General features: G+C 41.5%; 2 pseudogenes; both read right to left on the bottom strand.

Moving 5' to 3' along the window:
- Positions 1–5792: 5792 nt before the first annotated feature.
- LOC147003239 (E3 ubiquitin-protein ligase RBBP6 pseudogene) lies at positions 5793–8464 on the bottom strand (annotated as a pseudogene).
- Positions 8465–15973: 7509 nt separating this feature from the next.
- Positions 15974–18645, bottom strand: LOC147003238 (E3 ubiquitin-protein ligase RBBP6 pseudogene; annotated as a pseudogene).
- Positions 18646–24417: the final 5772 nt, after the last annotated feature.

Here is a 24417-nt window from a genome sequence, read left to right as displayed (position 1 = left end):
CATAGGTCGACCTGGTTCTAGCTTTATACCATGGGTATCAAACTTAGCAACAAGTGCCAACATGCAGAGCCATCTCAATGACTCTAGACTTGAATTGTCTTAGTATCTATATTTTATGATTTATATAAAATAAAGACGATGTTCATTTTCACATTTTTAGAAACACTAAACACTAATTTAGGGCTTTCTGTGTAATTCCTTCCATTGGTAGATTGCTTGTTTAGCATGGAAGAAACCATGGGCATATTCCCACCTGACCCCTAATACATTGGACATGGTATCAAATATAAGTACTTCCCAGTGGAAATTCAATGCAAGGTAAAAGTCATTGTATGAGTGAGGGTTCTCTAGAGTAACAGAACTTATATTATGAATCTTTCTCTCTCTCTCTCTCTCTCTCTCTCTCTCTCTCTCTCTCTCTCTCTCTCTCTCTCTCTCTCTCTCTCTCTCCCTCTCTCTCTGTCTCTCTCTCCACCCACAGCCACCCCACCAACACACACATACACACATGAGCACAGCATTTTTTAGAATTACTTACAGGATATTCTCCAGCTAATCCAGAGATGTCTGAATGGAAAGTCCAAGAATCCAAAGTTTCTCTGTCAGTATCTCAGCTGGTCTTCAGTAAAAGCTGTAATCCCGAAGAAATAGGCTCTGATGCCAGAGAAGGAACACACTTGCCAGCCAACCAAGAGCAAAATGCAAAAGTTTCCTTCTTCCATGTCCTATTTATTTAGGTTACGTGCAGAGGGTGTGGCCTAAAATAAGGGTGTGTCTTCTTATCTCAAGATGAGGATTAAATGCATGGAAGACACGACTCTGTAGTTAAATCACTTGACTGTTCTTCCAGCGGGCCTGGCTTCAATTCCCAGCAACTACAAGGCAGCTCACAATCATCAACCCTCTATATCTTCAATTCCAGAAGAATCAGACACTCTCACAACAGACATTGATACAGGCAAATCACCAATGCACATGAAATAAATAAAATGAAAATTACAAAATCCTCCAAGAGGAACTCTCAATTCTGAATATCTATGCTCCAAATGCAAGGGCAACCACATTCATTAGAGACACTTTAGTAAAGCTCCAAGCACACATTGTACCGCACACAATAATGGTGGGAGACTTCAACACACCACTTTCATCAATGGACACATCGTGGAAACAGAAACTAAACAGGGACACGGTGAAACTAACAGAAGTGATGAAACAAATGGACTTAACAGATATCTACAGAACATTTTGTCCTAAAACCAAAGGATATACCTTCTACTCAGCACCTCACGGGACCTTCTCCAAAATTGACCATATAATTGGTCACAAAACAGGCCACAACAGATACAGAAATATTGAAATTGTCCCATGAATCCTATCAGACCACCATGGACTAAGGATGATCTTCAATAACAACATAAATAGTAGAAAGCCAACATTCACGTGGAAAATGAACAACACTCTTCTCAGTGATACCTTGGTCAAGGAAGGAATAAAGAAAGAAATTAAAGGCTTATTAGAGTTTAATGAAAATGAAGCCACAACATGCCCAAACCTATGGGACACAATGAAAGCATTTCTAAGAGGGAAACTCAAAGCTCTGAGTGCCTCCCAAAAGAAACTAGAGAGAGGAGCACATACTAGCAGCTTGACAACACACCTAATAGCTCTAGAAAAAAAGGATGCAAATTCACCCAAGAGGAGTAGAAGGCAGGAAATAATCAAACTCAGGGGTGAAATCAACCAAGTGGAAACAAGAAGAACTGTTCAAAGAATCAACCAAAGGAGGAGCTGGTTCTTTGAGAAAATCAACAAGATAGATAAACCCTTAGCTAGACTCACTAGCGGGCACAGGGACAGCATCCTAATTAACAAAATCAGAAATGAAAAGGGAGACATAACAACAGATCCTGAAGAAATCCAAAACACCATCAGATCCTTCTACAAAAGGCTAAACTCAAGAAAACTGGAAAACCTGGACGAAATGGACAAATTTCTAGACAGATACCAGGTACCAAAGTTAAATCAGGATCAAGTTAACGATCTAAACAGTCCCATATCCCCTAAAGAAATAGAAGCAGTCATTAATAGTCTCCCAGCCAAAAAAAGCCCAGGACCAGATGGGTTTAGTGCAGAGTTCTATCAGACCTTCAAAGAAGACCTAATTCCAGTTCTGCACAATCTAGTCCACAAAATAGAAGTAGAAGGTACTCTACCCAACTCATTCTATGAAGCCACAATTACTCTGATACCTAAACCACAGAAAGTTCCAACAGAGATAGAGAACTTCAGACCAATTTCCCTTATGAATATCGATGCAGAAATACTCAATAAAATTCTAGCTAACCGAATCCAAGAACACATTAAAACCATCATCCATCCTGACCAAGTAGGTTTTATTCCAGGGATGCAGGGATGGTTTAATATACGGAAATCCATCCAAGTAATCCATTATATAAGCAAACTCAAAATCAAAAACCACAGGATCATCTCCTTAGATGCGGAAAAAGCATTAGACAAGATCCAACACCCATTCATGATAAAAGTCTTGGAAAGATCAGGAAGTCAAGGCCCTTACCTAAACATGATAAAAGCAATCTAGAGCAAACCAGTAGCCAACATCAAAGTAAATGGTGAGAAGCTGGAAGCAATCCCACTAAAATCAGGGACTAGACAAGGCATCCCACTTTCTCCCTACCTCTTCAACATTGTACTCAAAGTCCTAGCCAGAGCAATTCGACAACAAAAGGAGGTCAAGGGGATACAAATTGGAAAAGATGAAGTCAAAATATCACTTTTTGCAGATGATATGATAGTATATATCAGTGACCCTAAAATTTCCACCAGAGAACTCCTAAACCTGATAAACAGCTTCGGTGAAGTAGCTGGATATAAAATTAACTCAAACAAGTCAATGGCCTTTCTCTACACAAAGAATAAACAGGCTGAGGAAGAAATTAGGGAAACAACACCCTTCTCAATAGTCACAAATAATATAAAATATCAGGGCGTGACTCTAACTAAGGAAGTGAAAGATCTGTATGATAAGAACTTCAAGTCTCTGATGAAAGAAATCAAAGAAGATCTAAGAAGATGGAAAGATCTCCCATGCTCATGGATTGGCAGGATCAATATTGTAAAAATGGCTATCTTGCCAAAAGCAATCTACAGATTCAATGTAATCCCCGTCAAAATTCCAACTCAATTCTTCAACGATCTAGAAAGAGCAATCGGCAGATTCATCTGGAATAACAAAAAACCAAGGATAGCAAAAAACTCTTCTCAAGGATAAAAGAACCTCTGGTGGAATCACCATGCCTGACCTAAAGCTGTACTACAGAGCAATTGTGAGAAAAACTGCATGGTACTGTTATAGCGACAGACAAGTAGACCAATGGAATAGAATTGAAGACCCAGAGATGAACCCACACACCTAAGGTCACTTGATCTTCGACCAGGGAGCTAAAACCATCCGGTGGAAGAAAGACAGCATTTTCAACAAATGGTGCTGGCACAACTGGTGGTTATCATGTAGAAGAATGTGAATGGATCCATCCCTATCTCCTTGTACTAAGGTCAAATCTAAGTGGATCAAGGAACTCCACATAAAACCAGAGACACTGAAACTTATAGAGGAGAAAGTGGGGAAAAGCTTCGAAGATATGGGCACAGGGGAAAAATTCCTGAATAGAACAGCAATGGCTTGTGCTGTAAGATCGAGTATTGACAAATAGGACCTCATGAAACTGCAAAGCTTCAGCTAGTCAAAAGACACTGTCAACAAGACAAAAAGGCCACAGACAGATTGGGAAAGGATCTTTACCAATCCTAAATCAGATAGGGGACTAATATCCAATATATATAAAGAACACAAGAAGGTGGACTGCAGAAAATCAAATAACCCCATTTAAAAAATGGGGCTCAGAGCTAAACAAAGAATTCTCACCGGAGGAATACCGAATGGCTGAGAAGCACCTGAAAAATGTTTCAGCATCCTTAATCATCAGAGAAATGCAAATCAAAACAACCCTGAGATTCCATCTCACACCAGTAAGAATGGCTAAGATCAACAATTCAGGTGACCCTGATACAGGTGTCTCTTGTGAGACTAGGCCGGGGCCAGGCAAACACATAATTGGATGCTCACAGTCAGCTATTGGATGGATCACAGGGCCCCCAATGGAGGAGCTAGAGAAAATGTCCAAGGTGCTAAGGAGATCTGCCACCCCGTAGGGGCAACAACATTATGAACGAACCAGTACCCCAGAGCTCTTGAGTCTAGCTGCATATGTATCAAAAGATGGCCTAGTCGGCCATCACTGGAAAGAGAGGCCCATTGGACACACAAACTTTATATGCCCCAGTACAGGGAACGCCAGGGCCAAAAAGTGGGAATAGGTGGGTAGGGTAGGGGGGACTTTTGGGATACCATTGGAAATGTAATTGAGGAAAATAAATACGTAATTCAAAAAATATTAAAATAAAATTACAAAAAAAAAAATTGAAGTGTATTTTCCTACTTCAAGTTCAATGTAAAAATTCCTCCCAGGTGTGCCCTCAATTTAGTTAATGGAGTTGATGTAATCAAGTTGATAACCAAGAGTAGTCATCCTAGGCACCCTCTATCAGCCTCAGCTAGCTAAGTTGAGTCTAGCCTGCTACATGAGAGTGTCTCAGAGGAGAAAAGGGAAGACAGGAAGCTCGGCATACTAAAAGCTAAAGTCATAAATTGACACTGCATTGAAACAGGATAGCTAGTTAAGGAATAAAGGGTTCCAGAAAAGAGAATTGGCCCCTTCTAGTTGTTTGGATTGGTTTCTGTCACTTAGCAGCTGACATCCATGGGTATCAGCATAAGTCACCCAGGTCATATATCAGCCTCACATAAATTCCTGTGGCTCTTAGGTAAGATCCTTCCCATAATCCTTCTCACACATTGCAATACGCTTTTCTGCTCACCGAATAGACTCACTAGCTTTGCTGATCTGTGACTTACTGTGTTCTCTTCTGTGCTGGTCCTTCCAGTGGCTCTTCATTGAACCCTGGGGCTGAGATGGCTCAGCAGTAAGCACACTTACCACTCTTGCTAAGGACCTGTTTGGTTCCAAGAACTCACATGGGATCCTATAAGCATTGTCTATAGTCTACTCTTGTGAAGACACCATATACAGACCCATCCTAGAGGGACCTCGGAGCAGTTGAACTGCTGAGGACCCCCTGCACTCAGAGCAGTTGAGGATTAGCTGAATTCACAGCAGTTGGACAACAGCTTGACTGCTCCACTGAAGACCCAATAGTCTGAAGACCTCCCAGGAGATCTACTGCAGCCAGGGCAACAGATCAACAGCTTCTCTGTCCCTGTGTGGAGTCCCCAGTTGGAAGGCCCCACAAGTGGTCTGCTACAGCCAGGGTTGTGGTCCAACCAGGAGACCTGAAGCAACCCAGGGACAAAAGAGGTGGACCCCAGACAGTCACACAGACCAACAAACACCAGGGATATCCATGTGGTAAAAGGCAAGGTCAAGAAAGTAAGCAACAGAAGCCAAAATACATGGGCATCATCAGAACCCAGTTCTCCCACCACAGCAAGCCCTGAATACATCCACACACCTGGAAAACCAGAATCTGTCTAAAAATCCTATCTCATGTATATAGTAGAGTGCTTTAGGAGGATTATCAATAACTCATGGAAAGAAATACAGACAAACACAGGAAAACAGGTGCTGGAATTGGGTATTTACTTTATTTACATTTCAAATGCATTCCCCTTTCCAGGTCTCCCCTCCAGGAACCCACTATCTTACCACCCCTCCTCCTGTCTCTATGACAGTACAGCCCCAAGGGCCTCTCCTCCCACTGATGTCCAACATATTCTTGTTTCCTTTGCTGTCTACAGGAACATTTTGACTCTTCTTCTCTGTCGATTTTGGATTATCTTTTGGAATGTGACTGTCTCTTGTTGAAAGCTTTACTGGATAGTTGCCACCTAGATTTCTATTTCTATGACTTTGTCCAGCAGCATAGTCTCTGTGCCCTCCTGTGAAGGGTGAATTACTGATATTAGGAGGTAAGAGTCTCTGAAGAAAAGTCCTCTCTATTGGCCTAGGGTCTAGGTTGTGTTCCTACTTCTTGCCCTTTGCCTAGTCTCATACCACTGGTAGTATTTCCTCTCCCATTCCTGGTAGTGTTCTATCTCTTCTTGAGGTACATCGAGTTTAGTGGGAGACTGTCCCCTAAATGCTGGAGGAGATCTGGACCTTGAGTGATATCCTCTATAGGGAGAGGACTTTGACATAGATCTGTGATATCCATGAGATCTGGACCATGAACGGTCACTGCAGATCTTGCCTCTGCCTCTTCTGGAAGATGGGGATGATTGTGAAGAAGAGTGAGAGTGTGAGCTGCTGAAGGACTGAGAGTAAGAGCTTGAATGTGTTGAGCCAGACCTTGACTTTGAGTCAGTGTATGAACTTCTTGAATAAGATGACCCACTATAGGGAAATTTAGACTCTTCCTTTAGTCGTTTTTGCTCTCTATAGAATTCTTCCCTGGATAAAAGAGGTGCTTGTGTTGTGGGGATGGTATTTGAATGGGCAGTGTGAACTCCTGATGGAACCCAAGCTGTTGATATATTGGCAGGAGCTGGTGGGAATCCTGGAGGAGAGACACTATATCCTGCTGGTGGAGGCTGGCCAGGAGGAAACCGAGGAGGAAACCGTGGGGCAGGTACACCTGGAGGAAGAGGAAGCATATGTGGAGGAGACGGTTGCAAAAGAGGTGGTGGAATAGGCATAAAGACTGGAGTTGCTGGTCGTGGTGGGCCTTGACTGCTCTGTGATGGTTCAGTGTAGCCTCGCCCACGTTTTATTCCTCGGTAACAGCGTCTCTCTTCACTTCTCATTTGCTGTGGTGGAGAAACTAGCTTCCCAAGCTTGTTGGAATGTTCCCAACCTGGTTGACCACCACTTGGATGAGCAGCATTTATTCTTACTGGACCAGTTGTGGGGATAAACTGTTCATGTAATAATGACTGTCCCAACAAAGGTGGAGTTTCAAGGACTGGCACCTGGCCACGCTTTTCTTCCACAAGAGCAGTAACAGCAATTGAAGAGGCTTCCTTTGAATGTTCTGATGTAAGGGTGGCAGCTGGTAATAATTTGTTATCTGAATCCCGAAAGGGTCCATCTGATTTTTCTGAATGGTCTGATATAGATACTCTTGCAGTTGTATCAGGCACGGGAGCTGGGGCAGAAGATGGCTTTCCAGGCACAGAAGGAGCCAAGGAAGATGACTTTGAAGCTAATGAGGTTACAGAAGTAGTTGGGTGAGCTGAGGACGATGTCACTGGAATCTTCAGAGGATCCTGCTGTCTTGATGTGGGAGATTTCATAGGAGGCTGCAGGTTCTGCTGAATGAGTGCACTTGGTGGAGATGGTGGGGGTGGGGACGGAGTTACCTGTTTTCCGAGTCTCTTTGTATAGTCAGTTTGATTTTTAAAGTTATTAACAGCCTGTCGTAAAACCTTGTTGGCAACTAAAGCATCAGGAGAAACATCATTTTGATGACATGTTGGACATGTATGTTCATCTGACTCCAGAAGTGCTGTTCTTATACAGTCATCACAGTAACTGTTTCCACAGCAGGGGATGATAGCAGCATCAGTCATAGTGTCTTTGCAGATGAGGCACAAGAGCTCATCTGGGACAGGATCAGCTTCTTCTGAAGATGATGATGATGGTTCCTCTGGTAAGAAGGGTGGTTTCTCTTTCTTCCCAATTGCATAGGCCTCTGCATTTATAGTCGGTATTGCATATTGCCCAGTTTTTGTAAGCATTGCACCTTTCATATTAGGATCTTTCACTTCCATCATAAAACTTGTAGGAATTCCAGTGCTCTTTCTGATCCTAGGACGAGATTCAAAGTTCTTATTCCCATTTGTTGGGCAATTATTAATATAATGACCAGGTTTACCACAACGAAAGCAGGTGTAAGATGGAGGTGGTAAGCCTACTGGAGTTTTCTTCATGTCATCGATTGGGTTATATAAACGGCCAGATTGTATCATCATTGCTTTAATTTTGTCTTCCTCAGAAGCATTGGCCTCAGTCAGATTGGCAGTCTTTATAAGCTGGGCCAGAGAAATAGATGCAGAAGAGTCATTAACTGCTTTTGTAGTTCCCATTACTGGTTTAGTGTGACTCATTTGATATGTCTTGCTTTTAGACTTCACACCTACAACAGGAATTCTTCTGACAATCACAGATGAATTCTTAGGGATGAGCGCATTATCATCAGTATATTCTTCTTCCGTCTCTGCATTGGTGATCTGCAGATCACTATTGGCAGTTTTCAGCTTTTCTCTCCCCATAATCTGCTTCTTTAAGTAGAAGAGGGAGATATGGAGCCCATCAAAGGTGATGGTGTTGTAGCTGAGTTTAGAGGAAAATTTATAGTGCACACAGGACATTGTGGCAAAGGATTCCTTGGGCTAGGCAAGGAGCTGACAGCTGATGTTTGCAAATCCTGGAGCCCAGTCCTTTGGGTTGGAAGTAGCTCAGGTCTCCCAAAGATTCTGTAAGAGAATAAAGGATTTGTTGAGTCAAATCCATAAATATATGTCCATATCCAAGACCACACTTGTCATATCTGTGCCTCAATTCATGGGGCTGAATAAATTAACAACAGCAAAAAAAAAAAAAAAATAAAAAAAAATTCTCCAACTTAGAGAATAGAATCCTAAAGCCTCACAAGAGACAGCTATATCAGGGTCCTTTCAGCAAAATCTTGCTAGTGTATGCAATGGTGTCATCGTTTGGAGGCTGATTATGGGATGGATCCCCTGGTATGGCAGTCTCTAGATGGTCCATCCTTTCGTCTCAGCTCCAAACTTTTTATGCCAGGGCCTAGCAAACACAGAAGTGGATGCTCACAGTCAGCTATTGGATGGATCACAGGGCCCCCAATGGAAGAGCTAGAGAAAGTACCCAAGGAGCTGAAGGGATCTGCAACCCTATAGGTGGAACAACAATATGAACTTTATTTTGGTCTTAGTTGCGAAGGGATATACCTGTTTATTATTTTGGTATTTCTTTATTATTAATTTTTTTAAACTTGCTTATTCTGAGGTCTCATTCTCCAGCCCAGACTAGCCTTGAACTCAGAATCTTCTTGCCTCAATTTCTAGGGTGCCAGGTGGTGTTGCTAGGTTTTTTTTTTTTTTGTTTGTTTAATTGGTCTTTCCCATTTTCTCAGTTAAGAACATGGAATTTAGACCATTTTTTTTACCACATCCCTAAGTCTTTTAAGATTTACTTATTTCATTTATATGAGTACATTGTAGGTGTATTCAGACACATGAGAAGAGAGCATCAGATCCTATTAAAGATGGTTGTGAGCAACCGTGTGATTGCTGGGAATCAAACTCAGGACCTTTGGAAGAGCAATCAGTGCTCTTAACTGCTGATCCATCTCTCTATCCCCTGACATTCCTAATTCTTAAAGAGTATCTTGACATTGTAGGTACATTTTAATCTATAGTAATACTGTGGCAATGTTAAGTAACCATCAGGCATAACCCCAGAGACAGAAACACAGCTTTAGTCACTTATAGATTAATTTTTATAAGTGACTAATTTCTCCTTCTTTTCTTTGGTAATTCAAAATTTCTTGCTCTATCATCCACTTCAGGGTTTTTTCTTAAAAACTTGGGTGAATGTCAGGTATGTACTTGAGAGGCATAGGCAGGCTGATCTTGGTGAATTCCAGAGCATTCTTTTAGCCTTTTTGACCAACCATAGCTACAGAGTGAGACCCTGTCTCAACAAAACCAAACCAAAGCAAAGCAAAGCAAACCAAACCAAACCAACACCAACAAGCAAAAAACCCCAAAACCAAAACCTTTGATTTAAACAGGACAGTAGAGTTGCAGAGGAAGGAAGTAGTTCATCTTTGGTAAGATGGAGGAGTCTTTGGTAAAAGTATCTATGAAACTCTTAAAGGAAAAGCTGAGATTCACTCAACTAGATGGCAGATTCACTCAGCTACATGGCTGATTCAATCCTCTCTCTACATACCAGAGTTAATTCCTTTACCAAATCCAACAGCTGATCCATGAGCCCCACCCTGATGCTGTCACAATCTAATCAGAGGAAGAATTTGTGTCTCTGGGAAGCATGCATTCAGTAGGATATTCTGGTTTCATAGGTCGACCTGGTTCTAGCTTTATACCATGGGTATCAAACTTAGCAACAAGTGCCAACATGCAGAGCCATCTCAATGACTCTAGACTTGAATTGTCTTAGTATCTATATTTTATGATTTATATAAAATAAAGACGATGTTCATTTTCACATTTTTAGAAACACTAAACACTAATTTAGGGCTTTCTGTGTAATTCCTTCCATTGGTAGATTGCTTGTTTAGCATGGAAGAAACCATGGGCATATTCCCACCTGACCCCTAATACATTGGACATGGTATCAAATATAAGTACTTCCCAGTGGAAATTCAATGCAAGGTAAAAGTCATTGTATGAGTGAGGGTTCTCTAGAGTAACAGAACTTATATTATGAATCTCTCTCTCTCTCTCTCTCTCTCTCTCTCTCTCTCTCTCTCTCTCTCTCTCTCTCTCTCTCCCTCTCTCTCTCTGTCTCTCTCTGCACCCACAGCCACCCCACCAACACACACATACACACATGAGCACAGCATTTTTTAGAATTACTTACAGGATATTCTCCAGCTAATCCAGAGATGTCTGAATGGAAAGTCCAAGAATCCAAAGTTTCTCTGTCAGTATCTCAGCTGGTCTTCAGTAAAAGCTGTAATCCCGAAGAAATAGGCTCTGATGCCAGAGAAGGAACACACTTGCCAGCCAACCAAGAGCAAAATGCAAAAGTTTCCTTCTTCCATGTCCTATTTATTTAGGTTACGTGCAGAGGGTGTGGCCTAAAATAAGGGTGTGTCTTCTTATCTCAAGATGAGGATTAATTGCATGGAAGACACGACTCTGTAGTTAAATCACTTGACTGTTCTTCCAGCGGGCCTGGCTTCAATTCCCAGCAACTACAAGGCAGCTCACAATCATCAACCCTCTATATCTTCAATTCCAGAAGAATCAGACACTCTCACAACAGACATTGATACAGGCAAATCACCAATGCACATGAAATAAATAAAATGAAAATTACAAAATCCTCCAAGAGGAACTCTCAATTCTGAATATCTATGCTCCAAATGCAAGGGCAACCACATTCATTAGAGACACTTTAGTAAAGCTCCAAGCACACATTGTACCGCACACAATAATGGTGGGAGACTTCAACACACCACTTTCATCAATGGACACATCGTGGAAACAGAAACTAAACAGGGACACGGTGAAACTAACAGAAGTGATGAAACAAATGGACTTAACAGATATCTACAGAACATTTTGTCCTAAAACCAAAGGATATACCTTCTACTCAGCACCTCACGGGACCTTCTCCAAAATTGACCATATAATTGGTCACAAAACAGGCCACAACAGATACAGAAATATTTAAATTGTCCCATGAATCCTATCAGACCACCATGGACTAAGGATGATCTTCAATAACAACATAAATAGTAGAAAGCCAACATTCACGTGGAAAATGAACAACACTCTTCTCAGTGATACCTTGGTCAAGGAAGGAATAAAGAAAGAAATTAAAGGCTTATTAGAGTTTAATGAAAATGAAGCCACAACATGCCCAAACCTATGGGACACAATGAAAGCATTTCTAAGAGGGAAACTCAAAGCTCTGAGTGCCTCCCAAAAGAAACTAGAGAGAGGAGCACATACTAGCAGCTTGACAACACACCTAATAGCTCTAGAAAAAAAGGATGCAAATTCACCCAAGAGGAGTAGAAGGCAGGAAATAATCAAACTCAGGGGTGAAATCAACCAAGTGGAAACAAGAAGAACTGTTCAAAGAATCAACCAAAGGAGGAGCTGGTTCTTTGAGAAAATCAACAAGATAGATAAACCCTTAGCTAGACTCACTAGCGGGCACAGGGACAGCATCCTAATTAACAAAATCAGAAATGAAAAGGGAGACATAACAACAGATCCTGAAGAAATCCAAAACACCATCAGATCCTTCTACAAAAGGCTAAACTCAAGAAAACTGGAAAACCTGGACGAAATGGACAAATTTCTAGACAGATACCAGGTACCAAAGTTAAATCAGGATCAAGTTAACGATCTAAACAGTCCCATATCCCCTAAAGAAATAGAAGCAGTCATTAATAGTCTCCCAGCCAAAAAAAGCCCAGGACCAGATGGGTTTAGTGCAGAGTTCTATCAGACCTTCAAAGAAGACCTAATTCCAGTTCTGCACAATCTAGTCCACAAAATAGAAATAGAAGGTACTCTACCCAACTCATTCTATGAAGCCACAATTACTCTGATACCTAAACCACAGAAAGATCCAACAGAGATAGAGAACTTCAGACCAATTTCCCTTATGAATATCGATGCAGAAATACTCAATAAAATTCTAGCTAACCGAATCCAAGAACACATTAAAACCACCATCCATCCTGACCAAGTAGGTTTTATTCCAGGGATGCAGGGATGGTTTAATATACGGAAATCCATCCACGTAATCCATTATATAAGCAAACTCAAAATCAAAAACCACAGGATCATCTCCTTAGATGCGGAAAAAGCATTAGACAAGATCCAACACCCATTCATGATAAAAGTCTTGGAAAGATCAGGAAGTCAAGGCCCTTACCTAAACATGATAAAAGCAATCTAGAGCAAACCAGTAGCCAACATCAAAGTAAATGGTGAGAAGCTGGAAGCAATCCCACTAAAATCAGGGACTAGACATGGCATCCCACTTTCTCCCTACCTCTTCAACATTGTACTCAAAGTCCTAGCCAGAGCAATTCGACAACAAAAGGAGGTCAAGGGGATACAAATTGGAAAAGATGAAGTCAAAATATCACTTTTTGCAGATGATATGATAGTATATATCAGTGACCCTAAAATTTCCACCAGAGAACTCCTAAACCTGATAAACAGCTTCGGTGAAGTAGCTGGATATAAAATTAACTCAAACAAGTCAATGGCCTTTCTCTACACAAAGAAAAACAGGCTGAGGAAGAAATTAGGGAAACAACACCCTTCTCAATAGTCACAAATAATATAAAATATCAGGGCGTGACTCTAACTAAGGAAGTGAAAGATCTGTATGATAAGAACTTCAAGTCTCTGATGAAAGAAATCAAAGAAGATCTAAGAAGATGGAAAGATCTCCCATGCTCATGGATTGGCAGGATCAATATTGTAAAAATGGCTATCTTGCCAAAAGCAATCTACAGATTCAATGTAATCCCCGTCAAAATTCCAACTCAATTCTTCAACGAACTAGAAAGAGCAATCGGCAGATTCATCTGGAATAACAAAAAACCAAGGATAGCAAAAAACTCTTCTCAAGGATAAAAGAACCTCTGGTGGAATCACCATGCCTGACCTAAAGCTGTACTACAGAGCAATTGTGAGAAAAACTGCATGGTACTGTTATAGCGACAGACAAGTAGACCAATGGAATAGAATTGAAGACCCAGAGATGAACCCACACACCTAAGGTCACTTGATCTTCGACCAGGGAGCTAAAACCATCCGGTGGAAGAAAGACAGCATTTTCAACAAATGGTGCTGGCACAACTGGTGGTTATCATGTAGAAGAATGTGAATGGATCCATCCCTATCTCCTTGTACTAAGGTCAAATCTAAGTGGATCAAGGAACTCCACATAAAACCAGAGACACTGAAACTTATAGAGGAGAAAGTGGGGAAAAGCTTCAAAGATATGGGCACAGGGGAAAAATTCCTGAATAGAACAGCAATGGCTTGTGCTGTAAGATCGAGTATTGACAAATAGGACCTCATGAAACTGCAAAGCTTCAGCTAGTCAAAAGACACTCTCAACAAGACAAAAAGGCCACAGACAGATTGGGAAAGGATCTTTACCAATCCTAAATCAGATAGGGGACTAATATCCAATATATATAAAGAACACAAGAAGGTGGACTGCAGAAAATCAAATAACCCCATTTAAAAAATGGGGCTCAGAGCTAAACAAAGGATTCTCACCGGAGGAATACCGAATGGCTGAGAAGCACCTGAAAAATGTTTCAGCATCCTTAATCATCAGAGAAATGCAAATCAAAACAACCCTGAGATTCCATCTCACACCAGTAAGAATGGCTAAGATCAACAATTCAGGTGACCCTGATACAGGTGTCTCTTGTGAGACTAGGCCGGGGCCAGGCAAACACATAATTGGATGCTCACAGTCAGCTATTGGATGGATCACAGGGCCCCCAATGGAGGAGCTAGAGAAAATGTCCAAGGTGCTAAGGAGATCTGCCACCCCGTAGGGGCAACAACATTATGAACGAACCAGTACCCCAGAGCTCTTGAGTCTAGCTGCATATGTATCAAAAGATGGCCTAGTCGGCCATCACTGGAAAGAGAGGCCCATTGGACACACAAACTTTATATGCCCCAGTACAGGGAACGCCAGGGCCAAAAAGTGGGAATAGGTGGGTAGGGTAGGGGGGACTTTTGGGATACCATTGGAAATGTAATTGAGGAAAATAAATACGTAATTCAAAAAATATTAAAATAAAATTACAAAAAAAAAATTGAAGTGTATTTTCCTACTTCAAGTTCAATGTAAAAATTCCTCCCAGGTGTGCCCTCAATTTAGTTAATGGAGTTGATGTAATCAAGTTGATAACCAAGAGTAGTCATCCTAGGCACCCTCTATCAGCCTCAGCTAGCTAAGTTGAGTCTAGCCTGCTACATGAGAGTGTCTCAGAGGAGAAAAGGGAAGACAGGAAGCTCGGCATACTAAAAGCTAAAGTCATAAATTGACACTGCATTGAAACAGGATAGCTAGTTAAGGAATAAAGGGTTCCAGAAAAGAGAATTGGCCCCTTCTAGTTGTTTGGATTGGTTTCTGTCACTTAGCAGCTGACATCCATGGGTATCAGCATAAGTCACCCAGGTCATATATCAGCCTCACATAAATTCCTGTGGCTCTTAGGTAAGATCCTTCCCATAATCCTTCTCACACATTGCAATACGCTTTTCTGCTCACCGAATAGACTCACTAGCTTTGCTGATCTGTGACTTACTGTGTTCTCTTCTGTGCTGGTCCTTCCAGTGGCTCTTCATTGAACCCTGGGGCTGAGATGGCTCAGCAGTAAGCACACTTACCACTCTTGCTAAGGACCTGTTTGGTTCCAAGAACTCACATGGGATCCTATAAGCATTGTCTATAGTCTACTCTTGTGAAGACACCATATACAGACCCATCCTAGAGGGACCTCGGAGCAGTTGAACTGCTGAGGACCCCCTGCACTCAGAGCAGTTGAGGATTAGCTGAATTCACAGCAGTTGGACAACAGCTTGACTGCTCCACTGAAGACCCAATAGTCTGAAGACCTCCCAGGAGATCTACTGCAGCCAGGGCAACAGATCAACAGCTTCTCTGTCCCTGTGTGGAGTCCCCAGTTGGAAGGCCCCACAAGTGGTCTGCTACAGCCAGGGTTGTGGTCCAACCAGGAGACCTGAAGCAACCCAGGGACAAAAGAGGTGGACCCCAGACAGTCACACAGACCAACAAACACCAGGGATATCCATGTGGTAAAAGGCAAGGTCAAGAAAGTAAGCAACAGAAGCCAAAATACATGGGCATCATCAGAACCCAGTTCTCCCACCACAGCAAGCCCTGAATACATCCACACACCTGGAAAACCAGAATCTGTCTAAAAATCCTATCTCATGTATATAGTAGAGTGCTTTAGGAGGATTATCAATAACTCATGGAAAGAAATACAGACAAACACAGGAAAACAGGTGCTGGAATTGGGTATTTACTTTATTTACATTTCAAATGCATTCCCCTTTCCAGGTCTCCCCTCCAGGAACCCACTATCTTACCACCCCTCCTCCTGTCTCTATGACAGTACAGCCCCAAGGGCCTCTCCTCCCACTGATGTCCAACATATTCTTGTTTCCTTTGCTGTCTACAGGAACATTTTGACTCTTCTTCTCTGTCGATTTTGGATTATCTTTTGGAATGTGACTGTCTCTTGTTGAAAGCTTTACTGGATAGTTGCCACCTAGATTTCTATTTCTATGACTTTGTCCAGCAGCATAGTCTCTGTGCCCTCCTGTGAAGGGTGAATTACTGATATTAGGAGGTAAGAGTCTCTGAAGAAAAGTCCTCTCTATTGGCCTAGGGTCTAGGTTGTGTTCCTACTTCTTGCCCTTTGCCTAGTCTCATACCACTGGTAGTATTTCCTCTCCCATTCCTGGTAGTGTTCTATCTCTTCTTGAGGTACATCGAGTTTAGTGGGAGACTGTCCCCTAAATGCTGGAGGAGATCTGGACCTTGAGTGATATCCTCTATAGGGAGAGGACTTTGACATAGATCTGTGATATCCATGAGATCTGGACCATGAACGGTCACTGCAGATCTTGCCTCTGCCTCTTCTGGAAGATGGGGATGATTGTGAAGAAGAGTGAGAGTGTGAGCTGCTGAAGGACTGAGAGTAAGAGCTTGAATGTGTTGAGCCAGACCTTGACTTTGAGTCAGTGTATGAACTTCTTGAATAAGATGACCCACTATAGGGAAATTTAGACTCTTCCTTTAGTCGTTTTTGCTCTCTATAGAATTCTTCCCTGGATAAAAGAGGTGCTTGTGTTGTGGGGATGGTATTTGAATGGGCAGTGTGAACTCCTGATGGAACCCAAGCTGTTGATATATTGGCAGGAGCTGGTGGGAATCCTGGAGGAGAGACACTATATCCTGCTGGTGGAGGCTGGCCAGGAGGAAACCGAGGAGGAAACCGTGGGGCAGGTACACCTGGAGGAAGAGGAAGCATATGTGGAGGAGACGGTTGCAAAAGAGGTGGTGGAATAGGCATAAAGACTGGAGTTGCTGGTCGTGGTGGGCCTTGACTGCTCTGTGATGGTTCAGTGTAGCCTCGCCCACGTTTTATTCCTCGGTAACAGCGTCTCTCTTCACTTCTCATTTGCTGTGGTGGAGAAACTAGCTTCCCAAGCTTGTTGGAATGTTCCCAACCTGGTTGACCACCACTTGGATGAGCAGCATTTATTCTTACTGGACCAGTTGTGGGGATAAACTGTTCATGTAATAACGACTGTCCCAACAAAGGTGGAGTTTCAAGGACTGGCACCTGGCCACGCTTTTCTTCCACAAGAGCAGTAACAGCAATTGAAGAGGCTTCCTTTGAATGTTCTGATGTAAGGGTGGCAGCTGGTAATAATTTGTTATCTGAATCCCGAAAGGGTCCATCTGATTTTTCTGAATGGTCTGATATAGATACTCTTGCAGTTGTATCAGGCACGGGAGCTGGGGCAGAAGATGGCTTTCCAGGCACAGAAGGAGCCAAGGAAGATGACTTTGAAGCTAATGAGGTTACAGAAGTAGTTGGGTGAGCTGAGGACGATGTCACTGGAATCTTCAGAGGATCCTGCTGTCTTGATGTGGGAGATTTCATAGGAGGCTGCAGGTTCTGCTGAATGAGTGCACTTGGTGGAGATGGTGGGGGTGGGGACGGAGTTACCTGTTTTCCGAGTCTCTTTGTATAGTCAGTTTGATTTTTAAAGTTATTAACAGCCTGTCGTAAAACCTTGTTGGCAACTAAAGCATCAGGAGAAACATCATTTTGATGACATGTTGGACATGTATGTTCATCTGACTCCAGAAGTGCTGTTCTTATACAGTCATCACAGTAACTGTTTCCACAGCAGGGGATGATAGCAGCATCAGTCATAGTGTCTTTGCAGATGAGGCACAAGAGCTCATCTGGGACAGGATCAGCTTCTTCTGAAGATGATGATGATGGTTCCTCTGGTAAGAAGGGTGGTTTCTCTTTCTTCCCAATTGCATAGGCCTCTGCATTTATAGTCGGTATTGCATATTGCCCAGTTTTTGTAAGCATTGCACCTTTCATATTAGGATCTTTCACTTCCATCATAAAACTTGTAGGAATTCCAGTGCTCTTTCTGATCCTAGGACGAGATTCAAAGTTCTTATTCCCATTTGTTGGGCAATTATTAATATAATGACCAGGTTTACCACAACGAAAGCAGGTGTAAGATGGAGGTGGTAAGCCTACTGGAGTTTTCTTCATGTCATCGATTGGGTTATATAAACGGCCAGATTGTATCATCATTGCTTTAATTTTGTCTTCCTCAGAAGCATTGGCCTCAGTCAGATTGGCAGTCTTTATAAGCTGGGCCAGAGAAATAGATGCAGAAGAGTCATTAACTGCTTTTGTAGTTCCCATTACTGGTTTAGTGTGACTCATTTGATATGTCTTGCTTTTAGACTTCACACCTACAACAGGAATTCTTCTGACAATCACAGATGAATTCTTAGGGATGAGCGCATTATCATCAGTATATTCTTCTTCCGTCTCTGCATTGGTGATCTGCAGATCACTATTGGCAGTTTTCAGCTTTTCTCTCCCCATAATCTGCTTCTTTAAGTAGAAGAGGGAGATATGGAGCCCATCAAAGGTGATGGTGTTGTAGCTGAGTTTAGAGGAAAATTTATAGTGCACACAGGACATTGTGGCAAAGGATTCCTTGGGCTAGGCAAGGAGCTGACAGCTGATGTTTGCAAATCCTGGAGCCCAGTCCTTTGGGTTGGAAGTAGCTCAGGTCTCCCAAAGATTCTGTAAGAGAATAAAGGATTTGTTGAGTCAAATCCATAAATATATGTCCATATCCAAGACCACACTTGTCATATCTGTGCCTCAATTCATGGGGCTGAATAAATTAACAACAGCAAAAAAAATAAAAAATAATAAAAAAAAATTCTCCAACTTAGAGAATAGAATCCTAAAGCCTCACAAGAGACAGCTATATCAGGGTCCTTTCAGCAAAATCTTGCTAGTGTATGCAATGGTGTCATCGTTTGGAGGCTGATTATGGGATGGATCCCCTGGTATGGCAGTCTCTAGATGGTCCATCCTTTCGTCTCAGCTCCAAACTTTTTATGCCAGGGCCTAGCAAACACAGAAGTGGATGCTCACAGTCAGCTATTGGATGGATCACAGGGCCCCCAATGGAAGAGCTAGAGAAAGTACCCAAGGAGCTGAAGGGATCTGCAACCCTATAGGTGGAACAACAATATGAACTTTATTTTGGTCTTAGTTGCGAAGGGATATACCTGTTTATTATTTTGGTATTTCTTTATTATTAATTTTTTTAAACTTGCTTATTCTGAGGTCTCATTCTCCAGCCCAGACTAGCCTTGAACTCAGAATCTTCTTGCCTCAATTTCTAGGGTGCCAGGTGGTGTTGCTAGGTTTTTTTTTTGTTTGTTTGTTTAATTGGTCTTTCCCATTTTCTCAGTTAAGAACATGGAATTTAGACCATTTTTTTTACCACATCCCTAAGTCTTTTAAGATTTACTTATTTCATTTATATGAGTACATTGTAGGTGTATTCAGACACATGAGAAGAGAGCATCAGATCCTATTAAAGATGGTTGTGAGCAACCGTGTGATTGCTGGGAATCAAACTCAGGACCTTTGGAAGAGCAATCAGTGCTCTTAACTGCTGATCCATCTCTCCATCCCCTGACATTCCTAATTCTTAAAGAGTATCTTGACATTGTAGGTACATTTTGATCTATAGTAATACTGTGGCAATGTTAAGTAACCATCAGGCATAACCCCAGAGACAGAAACACAGCTTTAGTCACTTATAGATTAATTTTTATAAGTGACTAATTTCTCCTTCTTTTCTTTGGTAATTCAAAATTTCTTGCTCTATCATCCACTTCAGGGTTTTTTCTTAAAAACTTGGGTGAATGTCAGGTATGTACTTGAGAGGCATAGGCAGGCTGATCTTGGTGAATTCCAGAGCATTCTTTTAGCCTTTTTGACCAACCATAGCTACAGAGTGAGACCCTGTCTCAACAAAACCAAACCAAAGCAAACCAAACCAAACCAAACCAAACCAACACCAACAAGCAAAAAACCCCAAAACCAAAACCTTTGATTTAAACAGGACAGTAGAGTTGCAGAGGAAGGAAGTAGTTCATCTTTGGTAAGATGGAGGAGTCTTTGGTAAAAGTATCTATGAAACTCTTAAAGGAAAAGCTGAGATTCACTCAACTAGATGGCAGATTCACTCAGCTACATGGCTGATTTAATCCTCTCTCTACATACCAGAGTTAATTCCTTTACCAAATCCAACAGCTGATCCATGAGCCCCACCCTGATGCTGTCACAATCTAATCAGAGGAAGAATTTGTGTCTCTGGGAAGCATGCATTCAGTAGGATATTCTGGTTTCATAGGTCGACCTGGTTCTAGCTTTATACCATGGGTATCAAACTTAGCAACAAGTGCCAACATGCAGAGCCATCTCAATGACTCTAGACTTGAATTGTCTTAGTATCTATATTTTATGATTTATATAAAATAAAGACGATGTTCATTTTCACATTTTTAGAAACACTAAACACTAATTTAGGGCTTTCTGTGTAATTCCTTCCATTGGTAGATTGCTTGTTTAGCATGGAAGAAACCATGGGCATATTCCCACCTGACCCCTAATACATTGGACATGGTATCAAATATAAGTACTTCCCAGTGGAAATTCAATGCAAGGTAAAAGTCATTGTATGAGTGAGGGTTCTCTAGAGTAACAGAACTTATATTATGAATCTTTCTCTCTCTCTCTCTCTCTCTCTCTCTCTCTCTCTCTCTCTCTCTCTCTCTCTCTCTCTCTCTCCCTCTCTCTCTGTCTCTCTCTCCACCCACAGCCACCCCACCAACACACACATACACACATGAGCACAGCATTTTTTAGAATTACTTACAGGATATTCTCCAGCTAATCCAGAGATGTCTGAATGGAAAGTCCAAGAATCCAAAGTTTCTCTGTCAGTATCTCAGCTGGTCTTCAGTAAAAGCTGTAATCCCGAAGAAATAGGCTCTGATGCCAGAGAAGGAACACACTTGCCAGCCAACCAAGAGCAAAATGCAAAAGTTTCCTTCTTCCATGTCCTATTTATTTAGGTTACGTGCAGAGGGTGTGGCCTAAAATAAGGGTGTGTCTTCTTATCTCAAGATGAGGATTAAACGCATGGAAGACACGACTCTGTAGTTAAATCACTTGACTGTTCTTCCAGCGGGCCTGGCTTCAATTCCCAGCAACTACAAGGCAGCTCACAATCATCAACCCTCTATATCTTCAATTCCAGAAGAATCAGACACTCTCACAACAGACATTGATACAGGCAAATCACCAATGCACATGAAATAAATAAAATGAAAATTACAAAATCCTCCAAGAGGAACTCTCAATTCTGAATATCTATGCTCCAAATGCAAGGGCAACCACATTCATTAGAGACACTTTAGTAAAGCTCCAAGCACACATTGTACCGCACACGATAATGGTGGGAGACTTCAACACACCACTTTCATCAATGGACACATCGTGGAAACAGAAACTAAACAGGGACACGGTGAAACTAACAGAAGTGATGAAACAAATGGACTTAACAGATATCTACAGAACATTTTGTCCTAAAACCAAAGGATATACCTTCTACTCAGCACCTCACGGGACCTTCTCCAAAATTGACCATATAATTGGTCACAAAACAGGCCACAACAGATACAGAAATATTTAAATTGTCCCATGAATCCTATCAGACCACCATGGACTAAGGATGATCTTCAATAACAACATAAATAGTAGAAAGCCAACATTCACGTGGAAAATGAACAACACTCTTCTCAGTGATACCTTGGTCAAGGAAGGAATAAAGAAAGAAATTAAAGGCTTATTAGAGTTTAATGAAAATGAAGCCACAACATGCCCAAACCTATGGGACACAATGAAAGCATTTCTAAGAGGGAAACTCAAAGCTCTGAGTGCCTCCCAAAAGAAACTATAGAGAGGAGCACATACTAGCAGCTTGACAACACACCTAATAGCTCTAGAAAAAAAGGATGCAAATTCACCCAAGAGGAGTAGAAGGCAGGAAATAATCAAACTCAGGGGTGAAATCAACCAAGTGGAAACAAGAAGAACTGTTCAAAGAATCAACCAAAGGAGGAGCTGGTTCTTTGAGAAAATCAACAAGATAGATAAACCCTTAGCTAGACTCACTAGCGGGCACAGGGACAGCATCCTAATTAACAAAATCAGAAATGAAAAGGGAGACATAACAACAGATCCTGAAGAAATCCAAAACACCATCAGATCCTTCTACAAAAGGCTATACTCAAGAAAACTGGAAAACCTGGACGAAATGGACAAATTTCTAGACAGATACCAGGTACCAAAGTTAAATCAGGATCAAGTTAACGATCTAAACAGTCCCATATCCCCTAAAGAAATAGAAGCAGTCATTAATAGTCTCCCAGCCAAAAAAAGCCCAGGACCAGATGGGTTTAGTGCAGAGTTCTATCAGACCTTCAAAGAAGACCTAATTCCAGTTCTGCACAATCTAGTCCACAAAATAGAAGTAGAAGGTACTCTACCCAACTCATTCTATGAAGCCACAATTACTCTGATACCTAAACCACAGAAAGATCCAACAGAGATAGAGAACTTCAGACCAATTTCCCTTATGAATATCGATGCAGAAATACTCAATAAAATTCTAGCTAACCGAATCCAAGAACACATTAAAACCATCATCCATCCTGACCAAGTAGGTTTTATTCCAGGGATGCAGGGATGGTTTAATATACGGAAATCCATCCACGTAATCCATTATATAAGCAAACTCAAAATCAAAAACCACAGGATCATCTCCTTAGATGCGGAAAAAGCATTAGACAAGATCCAACACCCATTCATGATAAAAGTCTTGGAAAGATCAGGAAGTCAAGGCCCTTACCTAAACATGATAAAAGCAATCTAGAGCAAACCAGTAGCCAACATCAAAGTAAATGGTGAGAAGCTGGAAGCAATCCCACTAAAATCAGGGACTAGACAAGGCATCCCACTTTTTCCCTACCTCTTCAACATTGTACTCAAAGTCCTAGCCAGAGCAATTCGACAACAAAAGGAGGTCAAGGGGATACAAATTGGAAAAGATGAAGTCAAAATATCACTTTTTGCAGATGATATGATAGTATATATCAGTGACCCTAAAATTTCCACCAGAGAACTCCTAAACCTGATAAACAGCTTCAGTGAAGTAGCTGGATATAAAATTAACTCAAACAAGTCAATGGCCTTTCTCTACACAAAGAATAAACAGGCTGAGGAAGAAATTAGGGAAACAACACCCTTCTCAATAGTCACAAATAATATAAAATATCAGGGCGTGATTCTAACTAAGGAAGTGAAAGATCTGTATGATAAGAACTTCAAGTCTCTGATGAAAGAAATCAAAGAAGATCTAAGAAGATGGAAAGATCTCCCATGCTCATGGATTGGCAGGATCAATATTGTAAAAATGGCTATCTTGCCAAAAGCAATCTACAGATTCAATGTAATCCCCGTCAAAATTCCAACTCAATTCTTCAATGAACTAGAAAGAGCAATCGGCAGATTCATCTGGAATAACAAAAAACCAAGGATAGCAAAAAACTCTTCTCAAGGATAAAAGAACCTCTGGTGGAATCACCATGCCTGACCTAAAGCTGTACTACAGAGCAATTGTGAGAAAAACTGCATGGTACTGTTATAGCGACAGACAAGTAGACCAATGGAATAGAATTGAAGACCCAGAGATGAACCCACACACCTAAGGTCACTTGATCTTCGACCAGGGAGCTAAAACCATCCGGTGGAAGAAAGACAGCATTTTCAACAAATGGTGCTGGCACAACTGGTGGTTATCATGTAGAAGAATGTGAATGGATCCATCCCTATCTCCTTGTACTAAGGTCAAATCTAAGTGGATCAAGGAACTCCACATAAAACCAGAGACACTGAAACTTATAGAGGAGAAAGTGGGGAAAAGCTTCGAAGATATGGGCACAGGGGAAAAATTCCTGAATAGAACAGCAATGGCTTGTGCTGTAAGATCGAGTATTGACAAATAGGACCTCATGAAACTGCAAAGCTTCAGCTAGTCAAAAGACACTCTCAACAAGACAAAAAGGCCACAGACAGATTGGGAAAGGATCTTTACCAATCCTAAATCAGATAGGGGACTAATATCCAATATATATAAAGAACACAAGAAGGTGGACTGCAGAAAATCAAATAACCCCATTTAAAAAATGGGGCTCAGAGCTAAACAAAGAATTCTTATCGGAGGAATACCGAATGGCTGAGAAGCACCTGAAAAATGTTTCAGCATCCTTAATCATCAGAGAAATGCAAATCAAAACAACCCTGAGATTCCATCTCACACCA

Source organism: Mus caroli, unplaced genomic scaffold (assembly GCF_978045245.1).
Source record: "Mus caroli unplaced genomic scaffold, Mus_caroli_1 scaffold_8, whole genome shotgun sequence".
NCBI lineage: Eukaryota > Metazoa > Chordata > Mammalia > Rodentia > Muridae > Mus > Mus caroli.
This window is presented reverse-complemented; position numbering and strand designations above follow the sequence as displayed.